Below are 21,137 nucleotides of genomic sequence, written 5' to 3' on the forward strand. Positions count from 1 at the left end.
ACCATATTACAGATGGACTCAAAACCCACACCCTGGAAGCCCTTTGAAATGAAATTCTAGCATTTATCTAAACCCCTTCCCCTCCACCCTGATGTGTACCCCTCCTCAGCCCTTGAAACCCTGCCTTGGTCTTTATTCCACAGAATATCCGCCATCCCCACCATCGTGCTGGGCCCACATATGCAACTGGCAAGTTAGTACTTGACATGTCCATTTATTCAATAAGTGTTTGTTGACTGTGTGCAAAGTGCCATACACTGGGAGATAAATAGTGAGCAAAAGAGATCCCTACCCTCCTTGAGGGGGCTTCCCAGGTTATGCTGGTGGTAGAGAACTCGCCTGCCAATTCAGAAGACATAAGGGACAAGGGTTCGACTCCTGGGTCAGGAAGATACCCTAGAAAAGAAAATGGCAACCCATTCCAGTATTCTTGCCTGGAGAATCCTGTGGACAGAGGACCCTGGTGGGCTACAGTCCATAGGGTCGCAGAAGAGTCGAACATGACTTAGCGACTAAACGATAACAACAACTAGTTGGGGAACAAGACCATCAAATAGTTACACATAAATCTGTAATTTTTGTAGCTGTGATGGGAGGGAGCAGGGCTTTTCCATGGCTGGAGAGAACAGGAAAGGCTTCTATGAAGAAGAAACTTGGGACCCAAAAGAACACGTATTCACCAGGTGCATTAGCACGCCAGGTGGGGACACAGATGGGCCAGGCCTGTGTGAAGGCAGGTGACAGAGGGAGGGACAGAGGGCCTGAAAGAGAGGCAGTGTGGCCAGGAGGTGGGAGCTGCTGGACCAGACAGGGGAGGCAGGCAGGGCCTCGTAGCCCAGGAGAGCAGCGAGGAGCCTCAGGAGTGGTTGAAGCATGAAGATGACATGATGGGCTTCAGTTTCAAAGACCTCTCCTCGAAGAAGCAAGTTGCAGATGCGTGCACGCAGTGTGAGCCTGCCATACAATCTATCGGGGCTGGGATGGCTTTCACCCTCCACTTTAGATATGTCTGTAGTATTTTTTAATAATCAGCCAGTCCTGCTTTTGTTATCAGGAAAAAGAAAGTACTGAAGATAATAAAACTACAGAACAGGCCTGGGGAAGGAGTGGAGAGGATGCCTTAGGGCTGCTGAGGAGCCCCTGCCTGTCTGAGATGGTGGGGATTGTACCCCAATCAGACAGGCAGAGGGGTGAGCAGCTGGGCTTTGGAGCTGGGGCCACTGGACCCTCCCTGCCCTTTGGAGGGCTCCTGTGGGTGCTTGAGCAAACTGGTTCAGAGGGGGCTCTTATTCCATCTGAATACCCTTCTGAAAGCCTGAGAGAACAGCGGCAGGCAGGCCTGAGGAAGAGACCACATTTTCTGACAATTGCTCCAAACGCCTAGGCAGCGGGAGCCACCTGCCAACTTCTCCCTCTGAGCCAGGCTTGGGAAATGGGGCCTCTCCCTAGGAGGCCATTGTTCTCAATCCCCAGCGAGGGCTGGGCCTGTGGGGAGTGTTTTGTTGACAGTGCCCAGCAACCGGAGCTGCTGTTTTATCGGGAGGTTGGAGGCCCAGGGAGGAAGGCCCTGCCCCAGGAGCCCCAGCTTCCAAGGAGCAGAGGGCAGGTTCAGGGAGCCCAGGTGGATGTTCCCAAGGCTCCCTGCCCTCCAGGCAGGTTCCCCAAGAGGAGCCGGACAACCTGCGGCCAAGGGAGGGGCAGGGAGGAAATGGGGCTCTTCCCACCACTCAAATCCTACTTGAAACGTCACCAGGTCACCACCAAGGAGTGAAGAGGCTGGGGCCCCCCAATTCTGATCCTGTAGGGGTGTAGAGGGGTGTGCAGGGGAGACAAGGCCTCCAGCAGCCAGCCTGGGACACCTTGGGTTTGGGCTCACCTGGGACTGGAGTCTGTGTCATCATCGGAAACATATTCTGCAGGACGGAAACACCTGGAAGAAGGGCTGCTAGCTACCTGAGTCCTCAAACCTGAGCAATGTAGTCCAGGGCTCAGATTTGAAGTCTGAGAGAAGAGGAAGGGCAGGGGAGGTTTGAGAGTGTGAGAGCTCTAGTTTCACGCCCAGCTCTGTCTCGGTTTCCTCGCCTGGGAAATGGGAACCACGCTGTCCCCCGTCATGGGCCCCCAAATGGCACTAAATGGGGTGACCTGGGGAAAGTCCTGGTATAGAGCTCCCCTCCTCCACCTCCACAACCCATTTCCACCTCCCACTCCCTCCGTCCCCACCCCTGTAGAGCTCCCCACCCTCACCTCTGCTGTGTCCAGAGGCCTAGATTCTGACCCAGAGGCCAGGGGCAGGGCCAGGGAAGGAGGGCCGCTTCCTCGGTGGGGTTCAGTTTCTTTATCTTATGAAACCAGTTGCTCTGTGGAAAGACCAAAGGTAGGAAAAATAGTCATTTCTGATCTGCAAGCAGTTTTTTAAATTTATTATTTATTTATTTTCAGTTGCCCTGGGTCTTCATTACTGTGCACGGGCTTTCCCTAGCTTTGGCGAGCGGGGGCTACTCTTCGTTACGGCTCACAGGCTTCTCTCATTGTGGATCACAGGCTCCAGGGTACTCAGGCTTCTTACTGCAGGGGTTCCTCTTGTTGCAGAGCATGGGCTCTCGGCACACGGGCTTCAGTATCTGCAGCAGGCTCAGTAGTTGTGGCCCATGGTCTTAGTTGCTCCGAGGCATGTGGAATCTCCCCGGACCAGGGATCGAACCTGTGTCCCCTGCATTAGCAGGTGGGTTCTTCACCACTGGACGACTGGGAAGCGCTGCAAGCAGTTGTGCAAGTGGTGGAGGCACCATACAGGCTCGGGCAGAGGGTGAAGCAAGGTTGAGCTCCTACATCCCAAACGGTTGAAGCCCTTCTGTTTTCCATGAGAATGGATAGCAAAGGTGCTGACATGTTTTCAGCCACACACATGAGACACTCCAGTTGCCTCAGCCTGGCCCAGATGAGACTCTTCTGAAAGGAGAGGTGGGTTGGTGGAGGGAGGTAGGGCAGGAGGAAGAGGAGCTGGAGAGTGTGGTCTTCCAAGGAGCTAAGGGGTCAGAGAGCTCTCGGATGAGTCACTCCTGAACCACTTTCACCTTCACTTTGTAGAAACCTACTTTCTAGGACTCTGCTCTGTAGAACACCAGCGCAAACACGCACAGGTATACCCAAGAGCATGCTCATCACAAAACCGCTTGTCTGGGTAAAAAACGGGAAGCGACCCCCCAAAACGTCCACAGTGTGCTGTGAATCGTACCTAGATCAACCTGGAAAGTGCCTCGTGAAACAGTATCACTTAAAAAAGCAAGCAGCAGAATTGAATGTGTGGCGTGATCTCATTTTATTACTATATATGCCTGTAATACATAACTGAATATAGTAAATCAACCAAGTCTCCACACCCACACACATTTTGAAGCACAGAAAATAAAATCCTGGAGGAGTACACGACAAACTGCTAACAGCAGTTACCTCTAGGAGGGAAAAAAGATATTTTTCTCTTCTATGCTTTTATGTGTGAATTTCTTAAAATTAGCACAAGCTAGAGCTAATTTAACATACCACCTCCAATAAACACGAAAGGAGGTGGAGGGGGTCAGTCATCCTTCTCCTAGGAGCAACCAGAGGGAGGGGTACTAACATGACAAGTCCCTGTTGCTGGCAATGCCCCCACTACCACCCAAGAGAGTGAAGTGGGGGCCATGAAAATGAGAGCAGGAAAAGACCATTTTATTTTCCCCATGAACCAGGATCCTACCAGTCTACACCTGCATCTTCCAGCACCTGGCTGGAGCCCCACACAGCACTCAGGCCTGTGCTCCTCAGAGAAGGTGGTGCAGGAAAGCGGACTCTTCTGAAAACAAGGCACGTGACCATGCATCACTCTGCTAGTGCTGGTATTTTTGAAGCATGCTGTTTCTTTCTTTCTTTTTTTTTTTTTGGCTGTGCCATTTGGGATCCTTGTTCCCCAACCAAGGATCAAACCCATGTCCCTTGCACTGGCAGCATGGGGTCCTAACCACTGGACTGCCAGGGAAGTCCCTGAATCATGCTACTTTTTTATTCTGGGATTCCCACTAACAATTAACCCAGTGGTAATATTAATGCTCACCGTTTATAATGCTTTTCTTGTACAAAGTACATTACAGGTTGTTGTTGTTTAGTCGCTAAGTTGTGCCCAACTCTTTTGTGAGCCCATAGACTGAAGCCCGCCAGGCCGTCCTGCCCATGGGATTTTCCAGGCAAGAATACTGGTGTGAGTTGCCATTTTCTTTTCCAGGGGATTTTCCTGACCCAGGGACCCAACCCGAGTTTCCTGCATTGCAGGTGGATTTTTTACCACTGAGCCACTAGAGAAGCCTTGGTTACAGGTATCCTCTCATTTTATCCTAGAACCCTATGAAGTAGGTGGTTTCACCTTTTAATTTCATTTTACAAGAAGAGAAACTGAAGCTCAGAGAGAATATGTAATTTGTTGAAAGGTCTCATAGCCACAGAGGGCAGATACTGAATCCAAACCCACACACTCTTGACTCTGGAATCTACCTCATTCAGTGGTCTTTTAGTGACACATAAAGCAAATAGACACCAGTGATTTTTTTTTTAACATGTCTTGCTGGTAAACTCTCTATTTAGCCTGACTGCAGATGTTTCACAAAAAGAAACTGAGGGTTTGGATTCATAATGTCAGTGTCTAGGGTCAGTTGAGCCAAATGATGACTAAGCTGTGATGCCTAAAACAGCCCATGAGCTGGTAATGACCCAAATTTCAAGGAAACGTGGAAAAAAAGTAATCTAGCCCAACATGTGGTTCCACTAGGCAGAGTGTTTACACAGTTGTACAAGTGCAACAGTAAATAATGAAATAACCAAAATCATCATCTATTACTGTATTGGAAAGACAGTGGCAAGGGAAAGAATATGATGCATGCAGGAGGGGATAGAATTCCTCATCTCCCAGGGCAAGAAATCAACAAATTATTCCTAAAGCTGCAAGCGAAGATGGTGAGGAACCCGTGTGAAATGCTATTTAGAGACATGAAAGTGAACATTCCAGAGAATCAGTTTCAAGAGTTAAAGTGGTTACCCTTGGAGATGGATCAGGGCTGCAGTTGTTCATGACGAACTCTGTAGAGATCTCTGATGCTCTGATGATGATGTTCATGTGCAAACATTAAATAAATAAATAAAATCCAAAGCAAAAGCAAGAAGGAGAGTTCTGATCCCGGATGGGGTTGGGATAGCCATGAATAGGCTGTGATGAAGAGGAGACTGGGATTGTTTGCTCAGTCACAGAAAAGTTGATGGGGCCTGAACTAAGATTGTGGCTTTTGAGGAGAGGTCATTAGAATGGCTACGTTACTTGAAACCGGTGAGGTTATGAGAAGGTAGGAGAGTTCAAAAAAAGAAGAACCAAAGGAGAACAAGAAAAGAAAGTGTGGTTATTACAAGACAAGGTCATGCTCCCCTGAGATCTTTAGCCCTTTGTTGGGGGAAATGACTGAGAGTGGGGCCTTGGGTTACATAAACATAAAATAAAGGTGTGATCTCTCCACCCACTAAGAAAGTTTCCACCATGAAGCCAGTGTGTCATTGAATGATGGGAATCGCTGAACTCAACCATCCCTGGGGAGTTAGGCCCACACACTGGATACCCCGGATGTTGTGGCCCAAGAGGATCCAGGACATGAATGTGGCAACAGTCTGTATGTAGACATCAAAGGTCTGAAGACTGTGCGTGCTCTTCCAGGCTCCTGAAGGTCAAACGCCCACAGACCTAGAAGGAATTCCAGGCCTGGCTCAGGGCTGTGTCTCTCTGGAAAGACAGCCCTCTGCCTCCAAGGGAACTGAGTGAGCTCAGAGTTTGGGCCCAGAGAGGCCAAGGCCTCCAGACCTTGTTCCCTCCTCCAGAATTACAAGGCCTCCTCCAGGAAGATCTTCCAGTGAGCTTACCAACTCCCACCTTGCCCTTCTATCACTAGCTTGCTATGGTTTGACTACCAGATATTTATTCTGTAAAGGACACCTCGGCTCCTGTCTGAGAGATATGTGGTGCAGCAGGGGGAAGCCCAGTCCTTAGCATCCCAGTCCTGGGTTTGAATTTCTCAGCTTTTCTGCATCCTAGCTGTGTGGACTCCTTGAGGCTCACTTTCCTCGTCGGGAATTTTAGGACTGAAAGGCTCAGTTCTAAGAGCTGTGAGGCTTCACAATGCTAACCTGAGCTAAGTGCTGGTCCCCGTGGAGATGGGCTGGAAGAATGACTGAGGCTGCGGGGCTGAAGTGGGGTGAGGGGTAAGGTGAGTGGTGGTGGTTCTCAGGGGAGTGGCAGAAGACATTCCTGCTCAGTCAGCAAGGCCAGCTGCCCTTCCTCAGAGGCCCCTCTGGACTGGGTCGCACTCATGTCCCTCTCACAGGGGCCAGAGCCCTTCTGGCTGCAGTGTCTCCCACAGTTATCTACACACTAGAGAAGAGGCAGCTGGTCAAAACCTTCATGAGATGTTGGCTAAGGGCAGCCACCCTCGAAATTCTCTAGGAAACCAAAACCTGTCCTCTGGGCCCCGTTCACAAGGAAAAACAAGTCAGTTCACTGTTCTGCTTCAGATTAGGCTTTGATGTTGCTCTCTGTCCCTCCCCATTCCCAAATATGGGTTCAGGTGGCACCTGCCACCTCCAATGCTTCTCCTGTATGTTCTCTGGATGTCCCTGTTTCTGTAACCATGCCACTGGGGCCTCCAGCCAAGGTATACCAATGCGCACACGGTCCCCAAATCCTAATTCTGGTTCTCCCTCTGTCCCCATGGGTCTCACCAACACCCTTTCCCACCTTTTATTTTCTTCCATCGTCACAACAATCCTGGGACAGGTGTTCGGGAGGGCAATCCTCCCCACTTTAGAGATGAACAAACTGATCTGAGAAGCAGAGCATCTCACCATTTCCACCCAGCCTGCAGGCCCCAGAGTTATCTTCCTAAAGCCAGGTGGGCCTTGTAATTTCCCTTCTCATACCTTTCTGGCCGTTTCCCAGGGCCCAGCAAGTGAAAAGCCTGGGCTGACCTGCCTGGTGCCATCACTCCCATGTCCCTCCCTGCACCCTACACTGCATTGATCACCTGCTGTTTTTAGTATCTCTTTTCCCACCTCCCTGACTTCACTTGTGCTATATCCTCAGCCTGGTACTCATTCCCCTCCTCTGAATGTCAAAACTGAATTAATCTACTAAGGTCCAGCTCAAATGCCACCACCTCCTTCGGAGGCCCCCCCCCCCGCCATTCCCCAGGAGATGATCGTTGCTCCTTTCTTGGCACTTGCTGAGAGCTCTGCACTTACCTCCCTGGGTCCATCCATTTCACTCAGCCCAGGGCTGCCGGTGGTTTGCACAAATTAGTCTCTCCCAGGGTCAATGAGCAACTTGAAAGACAGAACCTTAGCACAGTTACTTGGCTCTATGACCTTAGGGAAGTAACTTTCTGGTCTATTAACGGGAATAACACCAGCTTTTCCTGGTTGGGGTGAGGACTAAGCAAATCGCGTAGCTCAGTGCCTTTACTACCTGTTTGGAGAACGGTGGGGAGTGATGACCATGAACCAAGTCAGTTACAGCCTGGGGTGGCCGGGGGGAGCCCAGGAACCACTATGCTGTTCCTGCACCGCCTTCCTCCCAGCATGTCTAAGTCCACCTGGGGAAACGAGATGGTTGTGGTTCTTAAAGGCAGCTACATATTGGAATCGCCAGTGACCTGTTGCATTGGAATCCCTCAGGGAGACTGCTGGAAATGCAGAGTACTAGGCTCACCCCAGACTGTCTGAATCACCCCCCACCCTGGGTGAGGTCCAGGAACCTGTGTTTTTAACAAGCTTCCCAAGGGATTCTGATGCAAGAGCTCTGGTCACACTGGGTCACAGTAAACATGGAGGCCATCTGGGGTGGGGACATGATATCCACACCTCCCCCTTTGCTTAGGTGACAATGGAGTTGGATCTGGGGATTAATGATGCTGATGGCCAGTGCCACTCCCACTCCCCAAACCAGTCTTTCTTTGAGCCCCAGCCCAGAGCTGGATACAGGGCTGATCAGCAGCCAAACTCAGTAACTGTCTCCCAGCCATTGGCAAAGTACCTGACCAAGCCTGGGTGCTCAGCAAATATTTGTTAAGCCAACTGAACTCTGGGGCCACTCCAGCAGAAGACCAAGGACCCAGCCTCTGGGCTAGACCCCAGCCCCTGTCCTTACTCTGAAGCTGGCTGTCTCCCCAACAGAGCCAGTGGGGACGGCCAGACGGGCATCTTGTGGGGGTGTGCAGAGTGCTGGTAGAGTGGGCAGAGGGGAAAGTCGTTCTCCAAGGAAGGGAAGCTGGGGACAGAAGTAAATGTCTGTTCCCCTCCCCGCTTAGAAATAGAAGCAGACACCAGTCAGCAAGAATTTACTGAGCTGAGACCATGAGCTCTGACTTAGAGCTCACCCCAGGCCTCTCAATCCAGCTGCACAGTAGACTATCTGAGGAGGTTTGAGAAATACCCAGGCTTGGGCCCATATCATATCAAAAAAATCAGAGCCTCTAGGATGGTGCCCAAGCATTGATATTTCTGTAAAGCAACCCATGTAGTTCTGTCGCGTGGCTAGAATTGAAAAACTGCTGGACTGGCCCCTCCTTTCCTCTCCTTTCTCCTCCTAATTCTTGCAGCCTCACATTACCCAGACACTTATAATAATGACTGCAAATCTTAGTGAGCCCTTTCTGTGTGCCCAGCATCGCACTGGTTACTGTAGGCACAGTAGGGAATAGGCTAGACTTGGCTCCTCCCTTCACAGGGCCCATGGGCTAGTGGTGAAGACAGACTAGTAATAATTCCTAATTATTGTAATATAGGGTGTTAGAGGGGTGCCCCGGAGAAGCCCCTGCCTCAACTGCTGAAGTCTGGCAAGGATGAGGGAGGTCTTCTGGGGAAGGTACAACTTATGTGGAGGTCTGATGGATAGGCAGGACAGTGGGGGTTGGCCAGTGGGAGGCAGAGAGAGATGAGTGAGTCAGCCACACGTGTGGGTGTGTGCTCAGTTGTGTCCGACTCTTTTCGACCATATGGACGGTAATCCAACAGGTTCCTCTGCCCATGGGGATTCTCTAGCCATTTCTTACGTCTCCCAAATTGGCAGGCGGGTTCTTTACCACTAGTGCCACCTGGGAAGCTCCAAGTCAGACATGTGCAAAGCCTCAAAGTGAGGCAGAGCTTGGTTCATGGAAGGCATGAGGGAAGTTCAAGTCCACTGCATTGTGGATGGAGGGATACCCATGGGAGGTGGGAAGACAGACAGGGCTAGATCACACCGAAGTTTGTAAACCATGTTAAGGAAGCCACTTTTTAAAATATTGTTTTTCTTGACTGCACCGGATGGTTTGTGGGATCTTAGTTCCCTGACCAGGGATTGAACCCAGGCCCTCAGCACTGAAAGCTTGGAGTCCTAAACACTGGACCACCAGTGAATTCCCAAGGAAGCCAATTTGATCCTAAAAGTAGTAAGAAGCCAATGATGGATTTGTGAGGGGGACAATTAGATATTGACATGAACAGATTTGTGTTTCACCTGCTGCAAGGCACAGAATGAATTGTAGACAGGGGCGTGGAGGCAGGGAGACCAGTTGCGAGATGATGTACAGTCTGGGTGGGAGATGACGGCCGCCTGGACGCAGGTGGTAGCATCAGTGGAAGTAGGTAGGTGAATTCAAGAGCTCCAGAGGAACTGGCGTCAACAGGGCTCAGCGGTTACAGGAAACGGGAAGAGTGAGGGTGCCCAGGGTGATGCTTGAGTTTCTAGTTTGCAAAGCCAGGTGGGTGGGGTGCCACGTACTGAGCTGTGGTGCCAGGTCAAGGAACAGGTTGGAAAGGGAATTAAGGGTCTAGTTCGAGGCCTGTTGAGCTTGAGGATCAAACTTGTTCTGACTATCACTGTTCCCCTTCTGACAGGTACAGAGTAGTAGCCACATAGTCATGGAGGAATGGAAATGAGATGTCCAGGGACCACCTTCTAGGTTTACAACTCCCCATGTGACACTGGACAAGCCTCTGACCATGTCGGGGACCCTCTGGTAACATGGCTGATGGGCTTTCCAGGCCTTGCAACACTTGGGCCTTGGAGGCCTATCCCCACCAGCAGAGCTCCTGGGACTGGGCCTCAATGCCTCTCAGGGGACAAACGCTGTTGTTCTTGGTCCTCCCAGCCAGGATGTTAACCAGGAAAGGGGCCTGTGCCCCAGGGAGCCAAGGATGTGCAAACAACTCGGAGTTGGCAGTGGTGCCCTGCTCCTCCTTCTGAGGCTTCCTCCGGGAGTGAGCTCCAGTAGGTCCCCAGGAAGTCCCCAGGCAGTCCCCAGGCAGCTTCGCCTCGGACCCAGGAGGCCTGGTGCCAGGGCTGTGGGAAGCTAAGCCCCAGCAAATTCTGCTTCTGCTCCTTCAAACACCAGGGCCTTCTCTCCTCCTCAGCTCCTCTGTTTGCCCCGGAGCTAAGATTGCCAGATTCAGGAGAAAAAAAGATACCATTTAATTTCAATTTCAGATAAACATTAAAATATTGTTTAATATAAAGTCCCAGGCACTATATGGAACTTACTTACACTCAGAAATAAACTTGGCACTTATCTGAATTTCAAATTGAGCTGGACATCCTGTACTTTTATCTGGCAGTCCTACCCAGAGAACATGTAGGAGCCAGCCAACAACCAAATGAGAGGAAAGGGCTGGTTCTCCAAACCCTCCCCCTCGCCCCACTCCACTGGCTCCAACGGAAGGCTGGTGAGAACTTGTCATTCCCCAATCCTTGGCAAGCTGCACGCTTCACCAGATGTTAGGGCTGGCTTTGGAGCCAGGGTATCTTTGGAAAGGTGTCACGTCTAATTAACCTAATAAGTAGGTTGTAAGCTCAGACCGGAACCAGCAGAGGATTCACCCTGACAGATGGGGAGGAGTGGGTCACACCTGCTCCGGGCGCCTGCCAAGAAGCCACTGGTATGGCCTGTGGAAGAACTAATAGGAGGCTTTGACTCCGCATCAGATACGAGGCAAGCAGAAGTCACACCAACATCACATTAACAGTGATAATAACCGCCATTTATGGAGCCCTTACTATGTGCCAAGCACTGAGCAAGCATTATCTCATTTAATTCTCACAACAACTCTAGAAGGTAAAGGCTATTATTATGCCCATTTAACTGATGATGAAACTGAGGCCACAAGAGTTTGAGCAACTTGCCCAGAGTCACATAGCTAGAAAGGGGTAGAAATGGGGATTCCAACAGCCATTTGGACTCTAGAGTCTGTGCTTTTAGGTGCTGACTCCTTGGTTCCTTCCCCCACCTCTTCTCCTCACCCCCAATCACTTCCAAAACATTTGGTGAAAGACATATATAGTGAGATGAAAAGAAACTCCATTTATCCCTTCTATCAACTTTTTAAAATATTTATTTATTTATTTGGCTGTACCAGATCTTTGTTGCAGCATGCAGGATCTTTAGTTGTGGCATGTGGGATCTAGTTCCCTGATCAGGGAACGAACCTGGAGCCCCTACATTGGGTAGCTCAGAGTCCCAGCCATTGAACCACCAGGGAAGTCCCTTCCACTAATTTCTGAATCATTGTCTGTGTTTAAGACATGTGGAAGTCTAGTGGGAGAGACAAGTATCAATAATTATTATTAAAGAAATGAAACAAAAATGCTTAATGGGGCTTTCCTGGTGGCTTAGTGGTAAAGAATCTGCCTGCCATTGCAGGAGACACATGTTCAATCCCTAGTCTGGGAAGATCCCACATACCGTGGAGCAACTAAGCTTCTGCACTACAACTAATGAGCCTGGGCTCTAGAGTTGCATCCCAAGAGCTGCAAATACTGAGCCCAAGTGCCACGACTGAAGCCCTCCCGCCCTAGAGCCTGGGCTCTGCAATAAGAGAAGCCATCACAATGCGAAGCCATCACAATGCACACTGCGACGAAGAGGGGTCCTGGCTTGCTGCAACTAGAGAAAGCCCACGAAACAATTAAGACCCAGCACAGTCAAAAATAAAAACTAAGTTAAAAAAATGTTTAATGAAAGAGCATCAGTGCTATAACACAAGTTTCTATCAAGAGAAGCAGTAAAACATGGTGGTCAAAGGGTAATTTACTTTGTTTCTTTGCACCTCAGTTTCCCTGTCTGCAAAATGGGAGTAATACTATCCACTTCGGAGAAGGCAACGGCACCCCACTCCAGTACTCTTGCCTGGAAAATCCCATGGACGGAGGACCCTGGTGGGCCGCAGTCCATGAGGTCGCTAAGAGTCAGACACGACTGAGCAACTTCACTTTCACTTTTCACTTTTATGCACTGGAGAAGGAAATGGCAACCCACTCCAGTGTTGTTGCCTGGAGAATCCCAGGGACGGGGGAGCCTGGTGGGCTGCCATCTATGGGGTCGCACAGAGTTGGACACGACTGATGTGACTTAGCAGCAGTAGCAACTACCCACTTTACCACATTGTAAGGGTTAAATGAATTAATACTTGAAAAGCACTTGGATAGTGCCTGGCGTGTAGTAAGGACTCTATTCAACAAGTACTTTCTGAATGGCTGCAAAGTTCCAAACACTGGTCTCAGCTATTGGGACACATCAGCAAACAAAACAGATTAAAAAACCCTGCCTTTGTAGAGTTTGTACTATTGCTTACCTTCTCTTGACAGCTATTATTATTTTTATGTGAACTATTACTACATAAATAATATTAACTGTTAGCATTTTTAAATTGCTATTTTAGGTGATCTGTTATTATTTAATAAATCATGCTCTGTTGATCTTCAGAGGGCACAAAGCAGAGAAATATTGAATCCTCTGAGTTGGCCCAAGGACATTTCCTGTGGTTTCAGAGATGGGCGGGTGACTTCATTTTAAACCCCTACTGGGTCTGGAGATGGGGCTTGAGGCGGTTGATAACCTACCAACCTCAAGGCACATAAGTTGAAAAGCTGAGGAGTAACAGGTCCTGCAGGATCAGGGTTTGGGGGACCCTAGGAGTCAGCAGGCGGAGAAGGCAATGGCACCCCACTGCAGCACTCTTGCCTGGAAAATCCCATGGTGGAGGAGCCTGGTGGGCGGCAGTCCATGGGGTCGCTAAGAGTCAGGCACGACTTCACTTTCACTTTTCACTTTCACGCATTGGAGAAGGAAATGGCAACCCACTCCAGTGTTCTTGCCTGGAGAATCCCAGGGACGGGGGAGCCTGGTGGGCTGCTGTCTCTGGGGTCGCAATGAGTCCGACACTACTGAAGCGACTTAGCAGCAGCAGCAGCAGCAGGAGTCAGCAGGGGATGGACAGAGAAAACTTGGGCGTGGAAAGTGAGGGTGGTTTGCCTGTAGAGGCAGAAAGGGTGGGTGCTGGTCTTTTCCTGAGAATCCTTGTGCAACGCTGGCCTCAGGAAAAAGCCTGGCCCGAAGTAGGTGGCTAAAGTCCATAAGGCCAAGGGGGGCAAATGAATTTGGCTTTGCGAGAAAGGAGGAAATCTGCCACCACTTCCAGGAGCCCTGATGAACTGCTAAAAACAGAGTTCCAGCCACGGGCCTCTCCACCCTCCAGGGCCCCACAGACCTCTAGGCCTTCAGCTGGCCCCCCGGCCCTGCCCCCCAGCCCTGATACACACCTGTTCAGCAGAGAATGACTTTTGATTTGTCACCTGTCATGCTGCCAGCCTGCTCCGGAGGGTGGGGAGGGCCCCGGAAGCTCTGTGGGAAAACCGAAGCTGTTGTGTAGATTAGAAGGGGGAGAAGGGGGAGGCAGGTGTGTCTGGGAGAGCCCCGGGGACCAGGTGCCCTGTTCTCACGCTCTCATTGTCTAGAGACAGAAGGAGCCTCTGGCTGAGAGCAGGGATGTCACATGTCCAGCTGGGTGGCCCCCCTCCCCTAGCCTGTGTGCCAGATATGGGGCTTGAGGTCCTGCAGGGTGTTTAATTCATAGTCAATGAGGGCCCGGGAGGCCTCTGGGACTGTTTTTGTTTAGAAGCACACACTTGAAACTTCTGGTTAACGGGAAGTATCTTTGTGGGGATGTGGGGGAATTCTGGCCCACTGGTAGCTGGAAGTGCACATATGTAAATGCAGCTGTGTGCTTGTGTCCAGGAGGGCATGTCTGCTTTGCATCCCTGCACTCATCTCTGGATAAATCTGTGTGTACATGACTGTGAGTCTGTGTACATACATGAGTATGGTCTGTATGTTGGTTTGGGGTGAGCAGGAAGGACTCTACAGAGCAAGTCTGAAAATGTCAGTTCCCTGGGTCTCCTCCCAGCTGGGCCTCTCATGGGATGAGCCTTTGAGGGTCTTGCTCTGCAGACCTCCCTTGGCACAGAGCCTGTTACTCAAGCTCCACCGGCTGGCGCTGGTGACCCTGAGGATGCTGGGTTCTCGGCGCAGTGGCCAGAACCGGGGAGATGATCTGGGGCCCGGGAAGCCTCTGAGGATGGGCACAGGGTCACAGGATGCAGCCCTGACTGCCTAATTGGTCCCTTAGCACGGGGCCCAGGCGCCAATGTCCTGGCACTGCCACTCCTATTCCCAGCCACACCCTTTCAAACAGGCTGCTCCGGGGATAGAAAGAGAAGCTCAGCCAGCCTACAGGCCCACCCAACCAGCAGCCAGGCCAGGGAATAAATCAGTGTTCAGTGCTCAACCCAGCCTCCTGGTCCTGGCCGGCTCTGTCCACTTCCTGTTGGAGGAAGAGCCTTTAGGCCTCTGGACCTTATGTTAAGAAAGTGACATTTTTGGAGAAGCTGCCCAGCGTGGATGTTGGCAGGGAGGGGATTGAGGGTGGTAGCCATCCCCGAGTCTCCAGAAACAACCCGGGGACTCTCCTGGTGGTCTAGCGGTTAAAACTGTGCTCCCAATGCAAGGGGCACAAGTTCAGTCCCTGGTCGGGGAAGTAAGATCCACATGCCGCAAGCTTGGCCTAAAATGAACAAACAAACCAACCAAAAAATTCCATGCCACCTACCCATTTCTGCTCAGACTTCCTCTATCTCCATCTCTTCTTCTCGTTCCCACACTGATTGCCCTGTTGGAGAAATTGTAGCACAAATGGTCTCCAGAGGAACTTTCTGCAATGACAGAAATACTCTCTATGTGTGCTGTCCAACATGGTAGCTACCAGCCACTACATGGCTACTGAGGACCTGAACTGTGGCTAGCGTGATTGAGGAACTGGGTTTTTAATTTCATTTCATTTCGGAAAGCACAGCTCTAGTAAACCAATTCCTACAGAAGGGACGAAAAATGGGGTCGCCTCCAAGATGCATGTTTGATGCTGTATCAATGCCAAGTTCTTCCATGTCCATCTTCTTTGGAGCCTCCCAGCAACACTGCCAGGCCAGGGCAGGAACTAATAACCCCCCTGCACAGAGGGCCAGATGACTCGCCCAAGGTCTCCCTATCAGAGACAGGGAGGTAGAGCTGCCCAGGCCTTCTAGTTCTAGAAGTAGGACTCTCTCCATCACTAGCCTCTTCCTAGCAGACCCACGGTTGGGCACTGAGAACAAAAAACAATGCCTGATGCTAGAAGTTCAGTCCAGGTTTGACCTGTAGAGAAGAGCTTTCAGGGGTGGTATTGGAATTTCAGTTTCTCGCTCTTTGTAGATAAGGAGAGGGAAATATGGATATGTCTAGGGGTATTTGTATGCCAGACACTGTGTTAGGCTCTTTACAAAGCTTAGCTCTTAACCTTCGCAAGGTCAGGTGTTCTCCCCATTTTACAGATAGGGAAATAGAGGCTCAGAGAGATGACTCAAATTGTCCAAAGCCATACAGCAAACAAGTGGTAGAGCTGAGCTTTGACCTGGGCACTTTGGCTCCACAGGTTTCTCTTCCTGTAAAGAATGGTAAAGGATGGTAAAGAATCCATCTGCCAATGCAGGAGAAGCAAAAGATGCTGGTTCGATCCCTGGGTCAGGAAGATCCCTTGGAGGAGGGCATGGCAACCCACTCCAGTATTCTTGCCTGGAGAATCTTGCCTGGACAGAAGAGCCTGGCGTGCTAATAAAGCCCATGGGGTCACAAAGAGTCGGACACAGCTGAGCTACTGACACACACCATCTGGTTTGGGATGTAAGCCTGATTTAGAAAAAACTGATTGTGTGAGTCAGATGGCAGTCTGAACCAAGCCCCATTGTTTGCATATCTGTAGCTTAGGCTCCTCGGGGATGGGGGGAAGAACAAGGCCCCCTGGACCCCAGCCCTGGAAACCTTCTGTCTTTACTCAATAAACTGACACAACTGAGCCAAGTATTGGCCCATAAACAAAGTAGAGGGACTGAAATGGCCTGGGTGAGCCAGGCTGGTTCTGATCTGCCTGGAAAGACTTCTCCAAGGAAGACAGAAGCATCTTAGTCAGTGATTCACCTGCCTGGCTCACCCAGGCCACTCCAGTCCCATTCAGCATCTCCAAGGGCAGCTTCCTGATCCATTTGTTTCAAGTATGGGTTGTAAGTAACAAAGTATTTGAAACTTAGTGGCTTAAAAGGACAACGGTTCATGTTTGGGCGGCCCAGGCAGGGCTTGGTGGGGACGGCTTACGTCTACTCACAGGGCATCAGCTGGAACTGTTCTTCTGTTTGTCTTTCTGGAGGGAGAGGGGTCATGTGTGTGGCTGCATCAGGCTGGCTGAGGGGCTGACTGAAGCCCAGGCTCAGCGGGAACACTGGGATGGCTGGGTTTCTCTCCTTCAGCATCAGGTCGGCCCCTCTGAACTTAACCCCTCCAGAGAAGAGCTGGACTTAAGAAGCTGAGGGCCCTGAAGAAGCTGCAAGGCCTTAAACATTGAGGCCCAGAAAGAAAGAACACCAGACCCTATCTCCTGGGGTCATTCTGAGGTTGCAGGACGGGATGTATGTGCAGACCTATCCTGGGGTCTGGAGCTATTGCCAGCAGCTTGCTCTGGTGCTGTGTGTCTAAAGAACCAGTCTCGGCCTCCCTGACCTGGGTATGTGATGAAGCCCTGCTGAGCCTTCTTCTTTTATCTTCAAAGCTCCTCCTCTTTAAGTCCCCTCACTAACTGAATGGCGCCTCACCAAATAAACCTGTACCTTGGGACCTCTGCATGCTCTGCTCCCTGCCCTGAATGCCTGTCCTCCAGTTACCCCTCCAGCCCATTCTCCATCAGCTCCTTTCCTCCCAGAACCCTTCCTGACCCCCCGCCCCAGAGCTGGCTTCCTCCACTCTCCCCCACTCATTCACAGGTCACAGTGGCTCACCTGGACAGTGGAGGCAGGCAGGGCCCGAAGCTTGTAGAGTCCTTCTCAGCAGCCCTGCGGGAAAGACTGCAAGGGCGTCTGGCCTTGATAATGACAGTGGACCCCAGTGATCATATGCAAGAGCTCTGGAGCCAGGCTCTGTGGTTCAGATCCCACATACAACCTAACTGTTCAGGATTGTCTCATCTGCACAGTAGTGATAGAACAGTACCCGGCTCCTGGGTTTGTTGCAAGAGTTCAATGAGGAAATGACACACAAGGCACCTGTGTTCTATGTGGAATGAAGCAATGCTCCATAGTCACTGCTCTTACTTTATTAATGAGTGCTGCTCTTAGGCCTGGCTGTGAATGTCTGACCCCCTGAGAACAAGGGAACCAAGCCTGACCCTGCTGTGACCTTCTGTCAGCTCCTCCCTCCCCCAGCCCCTAGAGTCCAGCTGGAGCACTGTGCCAGGTGTCATGAGGTGCCCTGTGGCTTAGCTCCCAGTCCCCAGCCCTCTCGTCAGTGCCTCCCTGCCTAGACCTGCCCGGCCACTGACCCCAGGCCATCTGAGAGGTGTGAGCAGGAGGCCATGGTCCTCCAGCAGCCCAGGCTCCATGTGTCACAGGAAAGAGAGATCTGACACGTCCCCTCTCCTGGCTGGGCACTGCTCTTTCCCCTCTCCAGGTAGGTCTGGCAAGGTGGGCTGTGGAATAGAGCAAGGTCTGGGCCCCTTTCCCAAATCTGGCTGGTGACTCAGTGTTAAGCTCATAAGCTTTGTCCCTGGGCCCTGAGACAAGTTTAGGGAGTGTCAGCCTCAGAGTATGAGGTGGGCCTGCTAGTTAGCCGACTAGCTAGTTAACTGACTAGTTAGCTAGTCAGTCAGTCCCTCTTGTTGTTCTTTCTCTTCTTCATTCCACAGAGACTCCCTGAGCACCTACTCTGTACAGATACTCTTCTGGATACTGAGGATATAGACAGAGCAGGACTGATCAAAGTGGAGCCTGGGAGAAGTGTGCCAGGCCTGTGAGTGAGCAGCCACTTTGTGGTCTTGAGTTCTGTGGGCCCTGTTTGGTTCCCGCTCTCACATCTACCCCGCTCTCACATCTATCCATGCCAGGCACAGGAGCAGAATATAATCTCTGGACTCCACAGAATCCAGTCCTGGCTGTGCCTCTTACTCACTGAGTAACAACTTGGCTCAACTCTCAAATCCTCAGTGTCCTCATCTGCAAAGTGGGTGTACCATTAAGAGGGCCAAGGAAGCAACACCTGCCAAGAATTCAACACTGCGGCAGAAGCTTCTTATGACACACCAAATGGCCTTCGTCCACCCACTGCCGTCATCTGCCACCATCTCCCACCTTGCTGGGCTGGAATCTTGCCCTTCCTTCTGACTTCCTGGGCAGGATGCAGCTTTGCTGACAGTGGCCAAGTCGCCTTCTGGACCCCGGAGGATGCCGGAGACCTTTCCTGCGAGCCATTTGCCCCCTGATGCCGGGGTCACAGAGGTCTTCAAACCTGAGATCAGAGAAAGATGAGGAGGAGGGTGACAGAGGCCATATTTTAGGGGCTTGTCCCAGCTGTTAGCAGGGATTCCTTCTCCATCAAGGACAGATGGGACCAGCCCTCCAGAGTCGGGATGGATTGGGCACCTGGGTGGAAGCTGACACCAAGGGTGAGAAATTCATGTGACCCTGTCATCTCCCATCAGGAGACTCCCGCACTCTTCTTCCTGCAGCTTGGAAATGAAGTGACAGGTCACTCTGAGGGGCAACTGGTGACAGACCCCTCCGTAACATTTATTTAGAGCTGGCAGCCCTGTCTCCTTCCAGAAGAGACTGAGGGACTGCTCTGACATTTGCAGGAGGACTACTGGCTAACCAGGCCTTTCTGCATTCATACCATCGTCAAATTCCCACAAGAACTTTCCTTTCAGTGATGAGGAAACTGATGCTCAGAGACGTAAAGAAACTTGCTAATGTTATCCAGCTAGTCCAAGGCAGAGAAGCCTAAGCAATCCAGTTCCTCTGACTGTTAATTTTTAAATGCAGATATGACAGGACGACAACAAACTGAAACCATAAATCTATCAAAGGACAGAGAGAGCAATGTTCTTAACTTCCAAGAGAACCTTCTGAGAAGAGGATGTACATAATGCATTTATAATGCTGATAAACGAGGTCAATAGTTTCTGAAGGGATATATAAGAAGCCATGAATAGCACAGACCTTTGGGAGGAGAAACTGGTATAGGGGGAGGGATAATGAGAGCATTTTGCATCTCATTCTATGTCTTCCTGTAGCACTGGAACGATTTTCCATGAGCATTTCATAAGCAGAAGTAAGGGGTCATCGACTAGTAGGAGTATGGATCATTTTTCATTGTCTTCTTGATTTTTTTCTGAGATAAAAAAAGAAAGAGGGAATTTCCTGCCAGCCCAGTGGTTAGGATTCCAAGCTTCCAATGCAGAGGGCCATGGGTTTGATTCTTGGCTGGGGAACTAAGATCCTGCATACCAAAAAAACAAAACCAAAAACAGAATTATATTTGTTTAAAAAAAAAAAAAGACATTGAGAAGCTAATAAAAACTGAATCCCAAGAAAATTTCACAAATATATTTATTCATACAACTGAGAACTCTTTGGGACTTTCCTGGCAGTCCAGTGGTTAAGAGTTCACCCTCCAATGCATGGGGTATAGGCTTGATCCCTGGCTGGAGAGCTAAGATCCTACATGCTTTGGGGCCAAAAAGCCAAAACATAAAGCTGAATCAATACTGTAACAAATTCAATAAAGACTTTTAAAATGGTCCACATAAAAAGAACAAAACAAAACAAATATTTGTTAAAAAAAAAATAAATACAAAGGACTCTTTCTGGGGAAGATCAGAGGGTATAAATTATATTTAAAAGCCAAGCTATACCAAGATTTTCATGACTAAAAGCAGGATACAGTTCTCTGATATCTGCACTGAAACTGCTGTCATCAATAATTAAACATGGGAAAACTAAAACGTAGGCTAATGCAGTTTTTGGAATGAAACATTTCATTTTACTTTGAGCTCCATGCCTTAAATGGAACCTGGAACACAGTAGATACCCCCCAAAACCCACTGGTTAATGGATAATTGACTTGTGCTCACTGGATCCTGAAGCAGGCACACAGTCAATATCTGCTAATGGAAATCAATAATAAAATGCTATCCTTCTCAACCACTATCCCTGGATCCCGGCTTCGACCCTAATCCAGGGTAAGTGTCATCAGCCTTGGGCAAGGTTGGGAGACGCTGAGCTCCCCTCCCTGACAAAAGGAATGGGTAACCAGAGGGACTGGCCCCATCTCTGTCCAGTGTCTGGGAGTGGTGAGCACAGGCAGGCCTTCCCTTCCTGACTGCCCTGTCAATACACTGCACAGAGGATGTGCAGGCTAGCCTCATTCAATATTTACTGCCCTTTCCCAGCTTACCCTGCCTCCTGCTAACACAGGCAGGTGTGCAGAGGACCAGACTGAAATCCCCATTCTCACATCTCTCTAGGAGCCAGAATCCAGCCCCACAGGATTCCTCTCCTCCAACCCAGGAGATGAGCTAGCATCGTGGGCCTGCCATGGCCTTGAAAACAGCACAGCTCCACCTGAGTGCACCATCTTCCTCCAAACCAGTCTTTTCTAGCTTCCCTCTCTGACCACAATCTCACATTCCCCCCCCATCAGCCCGTCCTACAGCCTCCATCTGCAGCCCACTCCTCAATTCTCCAGTCTCTGGATGTTAAGAGCACTTCCTCTGCCAGGCCCACATTTTCATCCCCTCCAGTCTTACTGACAGCCCTTTCACCAGTCATCTCATGCCTGGACCACAGCAGTGGACCCCTAATTGTCTTCCTACTCCCAGGTCCTCTGTCTCCAAGCCAGCCTGCAAAG

At 50.4% G+C, this 21,137-nt stretch overlaps 1 long non-coding RNA gene across 1 annotated transcript; it reads right to left on the minus strand.

Annotated features, from left to right (window-relative positions):
* Nucleotides 1–1,824: 1,824 nt before the first annotated feature.
* On the minus strand, nt 1,825–8,062 carry LOC132343962 (uncharacterized). Its single transcript, XR_009493001.1, has 4 exons — nt 7,532–8,062; nt 7,309–7,389; nt 2,248–2,360; nt 1,825–2,001 (listed from the first exon to the last, which is right to left on the minus strand). It is a non-coding gene; the product is annotated as an uncharacterized lncRNA (long non-coding RNA).
* Between the last annotated feature and the right edge of the window lie 13,075 nt (nt 8,063–21,137).

Source organism: Bos taurus, chromosome 26 (genome assembly GCF_002263795.3).
Source record: "Bos taurus isolate L1 Dominette 01449 registration number 42190680 breed Hereford chromosome 26, ARS-UCD2.0, whole genome shotgun sequence".
Taxonomy (NCBI): Eukaryota; Metazoa; Chordata; class Mammalia; order Artiodactyla; family Bovidae; genus Bos; species Bos taurus.